Source organism: Pygocentrus nattereri, chromosome 30, assembly GCF_015220715.1.
Source record: "Pygocentrus nattereri isolate fPygNat1 chromosome 30, fPygNat1.pri, whole genome shotgun sequence".
Classification (NCBI taxonomy): domain Eukaryota; kingdom Metazoa; phylum Chordata; class Actinopteri; order Characiformes; family Serrasalmidae; genus Pygocentrus; species Pygocentrus nattereri.
In genome coordinates this window covers 2,893,778-2,905,000 of record NC_051240.1, presented here as the reverse complement: position 1 = coordinate 2,905,000, position 11,223 = coordinate 2,893,778, and the positions used below count along the sequence as shown (strand labels likewise).

General features: G+C 39.2%; 1 pseudogene; it reads right to left on the bottom strand.

Moving 5' to 3' along the window:
• The window catches only part of LOC108416126, a 26,541-nt pseudogene extending 15,855 nt beyond the window's left edge, over positions 1–10,686 (bottom strand).
• Positions 10,687–11,223: the final 537 nt, after the last annotated feature.

The following is an 11,223-nucleotide window of genomic DNA, read 5'->3' as shown; positions in this document are numbered from 1 at the left end:
ATCAGAGAACCGAAGGCCATTGAGCCAGTATGATACCTAAATGAAAGAGAGAGAACATCATTAATCCACTCTAATCACATGATTTTGTGCTCCTGTTTTTAGCTGTGACAATGTATTAATAGCCTATGTATGGTGCCACAAACAACACAGGCATGTTTATTTTTACTTGCCAGTATCTTAGAGTGATTTTCCATCCCATCTTAAATGATGCGCAGGCGTCAGATCGTAACTGCTGCACCATTTAAGGTGGGATGAAAAATTGAAATAAGAAGCCAACTTATGTACTATGTACTATGTAGTGTAGTTGGTTTTCTGCTTACCAGCTCTGGTAGGTTCAAGATTAAGACTGTAAATTTGAATGGTTAGCTAACTATTGTACCACGTTTTGTGTTGCTATTAAACAGAGTTGGACAGTAGGAATAGTGAATACACCTGAGGGCCCGTCCGAGTGAGGAGAAGACAGGGAACGTCGGGATGTCAGCCGGTTTCTTGAAGGCCCAGTAGTAGGAGGCAAAGGCCCCAGCCAGGGTCACCTGACCCAGCGCAATCACAAAGTTCATACACCAGAAGAACATGAACAAGTTATAGACCTGAAACACGATCTGGTGCTTATGGAGGAACGTCTCTCCGCCAAAGAACGCAAACAGACATTTCGCACTTGGGCAGTGCTTGAACGCTTCAGAGCTGTTGAATGTCTGTGAAAAAAGAAAGAATGCATATAAATACAACCCCAATTCCAATGAAGTTGGGACATTGTGCAAAACATAAATAAAAACAACATGATGATTTGCAAATCCTTTTCAACCTATATTCAATTGAATACACTACAAAGACAAGATATTTAATGTTCAAACGGATAAACTTTATTGTTTTTTGCAAATATTCACTCATTTTGAATTTGATGCCTGCAACATGTTCCAAAGAAGTTGGGACAGGGGCGTGTTTACCACTGTGTTACATCACCTTTCCTTTTAACAACACTCAATAAGCTTTTGGGAACTGAGGACACTAATTGTTGAAGCTTTGTAGGTGGAATTGTTTCCCATTCTTGCTTGATGTACAACTTCAGTTGCTCAACAGTCCGGGGTCTCCACTGTCGTATTTTGAGCTTCATAATGTGCCACACATTTTCAATGGGAGACCGGTCTGGACTGCAGGCAGGCCAGTCTAGTACCCACACTCTTTTACTATGAAGCCACGCTGTTGTAACGTGCAGAATGTGGCTTGGCGTTGTCTTGCTGAAATAAGCAGGACATCCCTGAAAAAGCCGCTGCTTGGATGGCAGCAGATGTTGCTCCAAAACCTGTATGTACCTTTCAGCATTAATGGTGCCTTCACAGATGTGCAGGTTACCCCTGCCATGGGCACTAACACACCCCCACACCATCAGAGATGCTGGCTTTCAACTTTGCGCTGATAATCCGGACAGTCCTTTTCCTCTTTGGCCTGAAGGACACGACGTCCATGATTTCCAAAAACAACTTGAAAGCTGTTTCTGGGTGGTGTTGATATGTGGCTTTCGCTTTGCTTGGCAGAGTTTTAACTTGCACTTGTAGATGGAGCGACAAACTGACAGTGGTTTTCCGAAGTGTTCCTGAGCCCATGTGGGAATATCCGTTACAGAATGATGTGGGTTTTTAATGCAGTGCTGCCTGAGGGATCGAAGGTCACGGGCATTCAATGTTGGTTTTCTGCCTCGCCGCTTACTTGCAGAGATTTCTCCAGATTCTCTGAATCTTTTGATATTATGGACTGTAGATGATGAAATCCCTAAATTCCTTGCAGTTGCACGTTGAGAAACGTTGTGCTTAAACTTTTGGATTATTTGCTCATGCAGTTGTTCACAAACTGGTGAACCTCATCTGTCCTTGCTTGTGAACGACTGAGCCTTTCAGGGATGCTCCCTTTATACCCAATCATGACACTCACCTGTTTCCAATTAACCTATTCACCTGTGGAATGTTCCAAACAGGTGTTTTTTGAGTATTCCTCAACTTTCCCAGTCTTTTGTTGCCCCTGTCCCAACTTCTTTGGAACGTGTTACAGGCATCAAATTCAAAATGAGTGAATATTTGCAAAAAACAATAAAGTTTATCCGTTTGAACATTAAATATCTTGTCTTTGTAGTGAATTTAATTGAATACGGGTTGAAAAGGATTTACAATTAATCATATTCTGTTTTTATTTCTGTTTTACACAACATCCCAACTTCATTGGAATTGGGGTGGTATATATATATATATATATATATATATATATATATATATATATATATATATATATATATATATATATATGATTTTATTTGTGCAAATCAGCATACATTCTGCATGCATCACATCCCCATCTTGAACATCATATATAACTGCATATTCAGTCTAAAAACAGTCTGTTATTTTGTAAGACATTTGGAAAATGATCATGTAGAAGTTAATAGTATATTAATTAACGCAAACTTTACAAGAAAAAGGTACAATACAAGAAGAATATAGTGTGTATGTGTACTGTAGAAATAATTATAATCTTTTTATTATTATCAATTCTTGATAATATTATTAAAAGGTGTTTCTAGAGACTGACCTGAGGGTCGCAGGTCTGGTTGGAGTATTTACACTCTGTGGTGTCTTTAACTTTATAGATCGGCTGATTGGACAGGAAGCTGCAGGAGGCGGTTAAGGATCAGCTGGACGTTCCTCTATAGGAGCACTTTATATTTATGTTTAATTACTTTGACTCATTTGATTACTTTGTAATATAAATGTAAACCTTGTACGCAGCTTTTATCAGTACTATGTCTGTGTTTCTGTCTGTCTATTCATCTGTCTGTCTGTCTGTCCACCTATGCATTTGTCACTGTCTGTCTATCCATCTGTTTATGTATCTCTCTGTCTGTCTCTCTGTTAGCTGAGTGAAAGTGACCGAGAGTGATGGTGGTGTGTCTGCGAGGTGAGTCTGTGGTGCTATAAGAGTGTGTGTAACTCTGAGATGGATACAAAGAGGTTATGGCCCAGTATGCGATCAACAGAGACAAGAGGGCAAAGGTCAGCAGAGGGTAGAATAGCGATGACATCATATGAGTCAGAGCCCTGAAAAATAAATGGGGTGAAAATTACAGTAACACAACTTTAATGATAATAACCACAATCAATTCATAATTGTATTAATGCTGAATCTGTAGAGGATGTTAAGGATGAACTTATTTTCACTTAGGACATAAACACAACATGAAATCTCACATTTTTGCCAGCAGATTTTTGAAAGCCAGTCAATCAACTGAACGCCCTTGGGGCTTTATATAGCAGCACTGGACTTCCAAATCAGAGGAAATGCTAAATTTATCAGCATTTAATCAAAAACCTTTAGGCAGTTCATCACCACTCCCTCTAAACTGTCACAAAAAGAGAGACTGTATGATACAGCCTCTAGGCTGTGTTATTATCATTGATATAATCTTACACTAGTAGCCTAACTCTAATGTTAGCTTACTGAGCTTACCTGCTGGCCTCTTTAATGAGAGCAATGGCGATGACGATTCTGCTTCTGAGGAAGATGAGGATGAGAAGGATCACCAGCTCCACGATACCCAGGATAATTGCTGAGAGAGAAACACACACAGACTGAAAGATGAGCTAACCACCATATGTAATAATAATAATAATAATAATAATAGTAAATCTAATATTTAAAAAAATAATAGTAGCAAACTCACTGAAGGCCAGCCAGGTCTGTTCGATCTGCAGGTAGATGGAGAAATCTGTCCGCAGACCCAGCTCCTTTATGGTAACATCTGATCCAGCTTGGCCTTTCAGAGCAGCGTACTGCATATAACAGTGGAGGGTACCTGAGAGAGAGCGAGAGAGAGAGAGAGAGTGAGAGCGAGAGCGAGAGAGAGATGAGTGGGGTGTGATTTTGTGCACCATCATCATACCCCACTGAATGCTGCTGAGTTCATTTTCAGTTTGATTTTACTGGTAGACACAACTGTTTCGTTTAATGGAAATCCTAAGACGTTTTCTTACTGGGGTATGAAAATAGTCTGATCTACAGCAGAAGAAACATCCTCACCATAACCAATAACGAGGATGACCGAGATGATTATCGCCCAGATTATAACCCCAGCCACAAAACGCAGAAGAACAATGAAGATCATGCTGAGCACCATGGAAATTACTAATCCACTGAGAGAGAGAGAGAGAGTCAGAGTCAGACAGATAGAGAGACAGACATACAGTATTGTACCGTCATACAGTGTGTTATGCAGCATTATGCTGTGTTATACAGTGTGTTAGTATGATACACTGTGACACAATGCTTTGCAGTATAGTGTTTAGTGGTATACAGAGTTATGCAGTCCTATTGAGTTTTTTTACAGTGTTATACAGTGTTTTGGAATGTGATGCTGATGTTAGTTGGTGTATAATGGCTGAGAGTCTCACAGCAGGATCCACTGCCAGGACTGTGTGTAATCCTGAAAGATCTTCATGGCCACCTCCTGAGCTTTTCTAACAGTGTTAGACTCCCTGCAGAAACAAAAAAGTATTCAGCTTCTCACTGACAGTTTAACACTGACATTCATATGCACACACACATACACACACACAGACTGACTTGCTTGCAGCATTTAAGAGGGTAGTGTTATCACCAACTTCACTTTTTGTCATCTGCAGGACTGGGAAACACCTGTGCATAACTACATTCACACACACACACACACACACACACACACACACCATCAGCGTATGAACAGGTCAGATCAAAGATGCTGATACAGAACTGAATAACTCACGAGGCTGGCTGGGAAAGATCATATCTGGACACATTTCGTCTTTCAGGAGTTCAGTATTCGGCTGTAAATAAAAAGAAACAAAAATAACAATGTCAGTTGCACCGAACAACAAACTCGACACACCTCAACTCAACACAACAAAACTAAAAACCTAAACCAATCAACACATTACAATAAACTAACCAGAACACAATCATCCCAACACAAATCAAACAATTAATACAACTCAATCAAATATGTACAACTCACCATAAACAACTCAGCAGAGTTAAGTAAACCATACTTTACACAGCTTAGTCAACTCAAATCTCTATCAAGCCAAAATAACAAAACTCAATCAAATAAACACAACACCACAAAATACCACTCAATTAATTAAATACAACTCAACTCAATCAAATCGATATAACAAACCTCAATCAACACAGCTCAATCATCTAAACACAACCCAATCAACATAATATAACTCATCAAATCAAACCGACAAAACAAAATTCAATCAAATAAACAGAACACAGCCCAATGCCCCTCAATTAACTTCTTCTAAGCCACTTCGCCCTCAGGGTTGCGGGGAGTGCTGGAGCCTATCCCAGCTGTCATCGGGCGGAAGGCTAACCAAACTCAACAAAATTCAAAACAGCTCAATCAACTAAACGCAACTCAATGCAACTCATCCAACTACACATAACTCAATTTAATCAACTCAATCAACTGAACACAAGTCAACATAATTCAATCAACTCAAGATAACTCAATTAATTGAACACAACTCAATCAACTGAACACAACTCACGCAACTAAACACAACAACAACCAACTCAACATCTCAAATCTTCACAACTTAAAATAACTCAATCAAATAAACACAACTTAATACAGCTCAGTGACCTCCACTGAACACAATCATGTCAATACAGCTCAATCTAACAAAATACAACGCTAGACAACTCGATTATCTCTGCGCAACTCATCATAACTCAATCAATTCAACTAAAAACAAATCAATTAACACAACTTAATCAACATCACAGCTCAACACAAATCAATCAATAAATCACAAAACCATTCATTTAGCACAGCACAACTCAATTATCTATACACCACTCAACACTATCAACAACACAACTCAATCAACCAAACACAACACAACTCAATCAGCTTAACAGAGCTGAATATAATCCACTCAACTCATCTCAACCAAATCAACAGACTCAATCACCTCTACTCAATTTAATCAACTCAATAACTTAATAATTCAAGTAAACTGTATTCAATTGTGTAAGATGTGTAAGGGGTATTTTCTCAGTAACGTGTGTGTGTGTGTGTGTGTGTGTGTGTGTGTGTGTAGACAGTAAATGTGTGTATGTTTAACTCACCAGTGCAATATTCACTCCCTCCTTACAGAACTGTGAGTAGTACTGCTCGTCCTTTTGTTCTGTTTAGCATTCGCCAGCGTCAGGAACCGCTCTGGACATTTCTCCACACAGATCTACACACACACACACAATCTCAATATCACATCAATAACAATATAACTGCTGCTGCACATAGCAGTTCGGCTGACCGCAACACAGTGTAATCACAGAGCAGGTGGGGTGGAGTAATATGGTTGGGTACTGAGAGCTTTATGTTGGGGTAAATGGGTATTACCTGTGTGGTAGGACACTGGAACTCCAGCAGCACCGTCAAACTCAAACACTTCAGACTATTTATATAAAACAGCAAGGGCTTCTTCCTGCATATACACACACATAGAGTGAGGATCGACTGAGCTCGCCAGAGAACTCATGTTTTCACTGAAATGAACTGTGTGTGTATGTGTACATGTGACTGAGTGAGTAAGTGAGTGAGTGAGTGACTGTGAGTGTGTTTAATGCACTCACTCCAGTGGGGTTCCCTTCTGACCACAGAACTGCCCCCTGCTGTCTGTGAGATGAATCACCCTCCGCAGGTCACCTTGAAACCAGGCTGGGGGGTGGTGGGGGATGGGAGGGGTATGTTGTTGGCATTAATAATGATTGTAATTGTGTACAGATTGGTATATGATTAGTGATTGCTCATGGCAAAGCAACATGCAACACTATTGCTATCAGATGCAATACTTTTTTCCTATGACTGCTGGATTTTTGTCCACTAACTCATCCTGCCGTTTTTGAGGTACTGACAATTCCAGATTTTTTGGATAATGGTGTTGTCACGACTGCCAGTAACAGGTGAGACACTCGCTGATGGATCTTACAAGTTTTAATATAATAGGGCAATACAAGAGAATAGTAAGGGACAGGCAGGGTCAGAAACAACAACAGCAGCAACATAGACATACCAGAGGGTGGTCGGACTGAAGAAAGGTCGGTACACAGGAGAGCAAAAACCAGGTAAAGGGGCTAGGCTAAAGGGTAGAGAAAACACAAACAAAACGGCAACGGAGGCAATCAATGGGCAAGGCAAAAAGGAGAAAACGAAGTACAGGCAAAGGTCGGAATAAACAAAGGATAAGAGCATGGAAACCGCGTCGTAACAGAGCTAGAGGCTAGATAATACTCAGCACCAAACACAGGAAACAACAGGGCTTAAATACACAGGTTCACAGGTGTTGAAAATGTCACTGATTAGAAGCAAGGCGAGCCGGAGCGCCGGAGCGTCACGTCCAAGGCAGGCAGACTGACAGCGTCAGGGCTGACAGGTGTGCCTTTATACAGATTTTTGATTTCGTACTTTTATTGTTAAATTACGATTTGTTTCCCCACAAAGAATGAATGGGGTGCAGAAGTTTGTGTATACATAATTATGACACAAACTAATTTGAAACACCATGATAACCATGTGGGAACAATTGCAACGACATAGCAAAACCTTAGCAACTGCCTGGAATTCAATGGCAACCACTTAAATTGGCATAAGAATAATTTGGAAACACCTTAGCAACTGTTTGGGCGTTGCTTAAGCTGCCGAATCACTCTGCATTTTCTACAGGAAAGGCACTTTTCTAGTTAGTGTTTATTACGATATTGTTTATTCACTCACAATTTAGTTCTTCATCCACTCAAATGAGCTCAGAGTTCAAGTACACTGAAGAGATAGATAGAGAGATAGCTAGATAGATATATAGAGATAGAGGATTTATTTATTTTACAGATGACAAAACTCACCAACATATCCGACTGTTAGGTAACCCAGCAAGCCCAGAGTGAAGAGCAGACAGCAAAGAACATCAGTGCAGCTCCTACACACACAGCAAATTACACAATATGCTGGATTATACACACTATGCTCAGTTATACACACTGCACTTCAGTTATAGCACAGTACTGAGTTGTACACACTGCACTAAGCTATACTCACAGTACTGAGTTATACACACTGCACTAAGCTATACTCACAGTACTGAGTTATACACACTGCACTAAGCTATACTCACAGTACTGAGTTATACACACTGCACTAAGCTATACTCACAGTACTGAGTTATACACACTGCACTAAGATATACTCACAGTACTGAGTTATACACACTGCACTAAGCTATACTCACAGTACTGAGTTATACACACTGCACTAAACTATACTCACAGTACTGAGTTATACACACTGCACTAAGCTATACTCACAGTACTGAGTTATACACACTGCACTAAGATATACTCACAGTACTGAGTTGTACACACTGCACTAAGATATACTCACAGTACTGAGTTATACACACTGCACTAAGCTATACACACAGTACGGAGTTATACACACTGCACTAAGCTATACACACAGTGAAGAGTTATACACACTGCACTAAGCTATACTCACAGTACTGAGTTATACACACTGCACTTGAGTAATAGCACAGTACTGAGCTATACACACTGCACTAAGCTATACACATATTGCTGAGTTATACACACTGCACTAAGTTATGCACACAGTGAAGAGTTATACACACTGAACTGGGTTATATACACAGTAATGAGTTATACACACTGCACTAAGCTATACTCACAGTGCTGCCTTATACACACTGCACTAAGCTAAACACACAGCGCAGTTGCACACACAGTTCTGAGTTATACACACTGCGCTCAGTTATACACTACACTGAGTTACACAATTTGTGCTGAGATATACACACTGCGCTGAGTTATATACACTACGTTGGATTGTACACATGAGCTAAGCTGTAAACACTGTGCTGGTAACTCTGAGAGAGGAACTGGCCTGCAGTTCACACTAACACTGAGTTTGTGTGTGTGTGTGTGTGTGTGTGTGTGTGTGTGTGTGTGTGTGTGTGTGTGTGTGTGTGAGAGCATATATAAGGCCAGTGCAGTTCTGCTCTTTAACTGAACATAAATATTCTTCACAGTCAATCAGAAGAGCCTCTACTCAAGTTCCTAACAATAAATAAGCTGCTGAGCTCAATGAACACAAAAGTGTTTAATTTTATAGCATTAAAACATCAGTCAATTGTACTTTAATAGAGTAGACCATCCAGCCACTTTATTAAGTCCACTTCCCCGTGTACAAGCTGGACTTAATGCAGTGGCCAGTCAGTGTATGACAAAACTCATACTTTTACAGAATCATCAAAACAATAAACAATTGTTTTATTGTAAAATGCTGGTCTGGAGGACCTTAACCAGTGTTGCAAGTCTGGTTGCTGGTATTAAATTAAAAGCATAATTTGTTTAGTATGGGCTCTGGAGTATTATGCCCGAATTAGAGCTGTTTTACAATGGAATTAGAATTGAATTACAAATGATTCAGAATTAAATTAGAAACAGAATTTAAACTGAATAAGAATTGAATTAGAAATATTTTAGAATTGCAACTGATTAACAATGGAATTAGAAAAAGTTCAATTAATGTAGAATTAGAGTTAAATCAGAATTGAATTAGAAACAGCTTATAACTGAACAGACAACACTGTTGTTCAAATTGTAACTTTACAACCATGTGGTCAGTGGTGTGTCCAGTGGTCTAACAACGTGTCCTAATGATGGAGTAGACCTACCGAGCATTGTAGTAACTTGACGTTTCAAACATTTTATTGTGTTTTAAATGTTAATTCAGTACAAATCGAACATAATATTCCTTCTAACACCCTGATAAGCTGATGTAGTCTCTCAAAATATCTTGATTATTCTTTTAATGCTAGTAATACATTCAATAAACTGATTTAGGCTGTTAAAATCTCACATATATAATCTCATCATATTTTTATGTAGAGTGCTACCTATAAATATGCACTATGGCAGGATATTTTGACAAGGTTTCGTCAACTCAATTTGCCAGAACACCAAAGATGAGGCAGAAACATTTGACAGAAATGAGAATCGAAACAGGAAAATACTTCTTACAGCAGACTTAAAGCACAGGTTATAAACTGTTACAACAGCATCAGTGAAGTGAAAACAGTCCCTCTCACCTGTTGTGAATGGGCCCTTTAAAATTAGGGTCAAACGTCCGGGGTTCGCCTGCAGAGAAAAACAAAAAACTTTAATTCATTCACCTGAATGTGTCAGTATCTGATCAATACTGTGATCAATACAGTATAAACCCTGCAGTGGGAGCTCTAATGCAGCCTGATAGCCGGTCTGTGTGAGTGATATTGCATGATTGCTTAAATCATTAGGTAGAACCCCTCTGAGTGAACAGTTCTAGATACACAGAATCAAGCTCACTACAACAGAAACAATATAAACAATAAGACAATAAGACCCAACACTCATCTTCCATTATCAGTGTAACTGCTGTGTTATTTCCATCAGTCTCAGCTTTAGCATTATAGGCTGTTTCATTTACTATTACAACCCTTTTTTGAAAATGAGTTAAAGTATAAATTAAAGCTGTGTACCGTATTTTTCCTTTGCCATCACTGAGGACTGATTTCTTCTGGCTGCACTCGCAAACCTCCTCACCACCTCCTGTCTGGCAGGAAACTGCTTGTGATGGCATGTTTGTGTTCAAGCGTGTCCAAGATCTAAATTTAGCATGACAGAGAAAAAAATCACACAGAACATGTGTACACTGAAATTTTGTATTTGAAATGAAGCTTCTGGTTTTATTCACACTCAAATTTGTACTTTATATTGTTTTATTGAAAATCAGTAAAACATCCCATCTGACCAGACGACTGAATTTAACCACGGATTAAAATAAATGAATGTTTATCCCTTTCAGGCACACATACAGAATTTCTTATAAAATATCAGATTTGTTGATAAGAAGAATTTACAAGCCATTAAACTAAAATAGATTTTGGGTGAGATTTTTTAGGTTCAGGGTCAAAGGTCATTTCTGAGGTGGTTTCTTTTGAGGAACCACTGTGCACTAAGTGGCACTGACTATGTCATTTACATTTCTCACTTCTCAATACTCCGCTCGCTCTCTGATTTCATTGTTTTGAGATGAAATCAGTTCTTTGTCTAGTTGCAGTGCAACCCCTTTTTAGT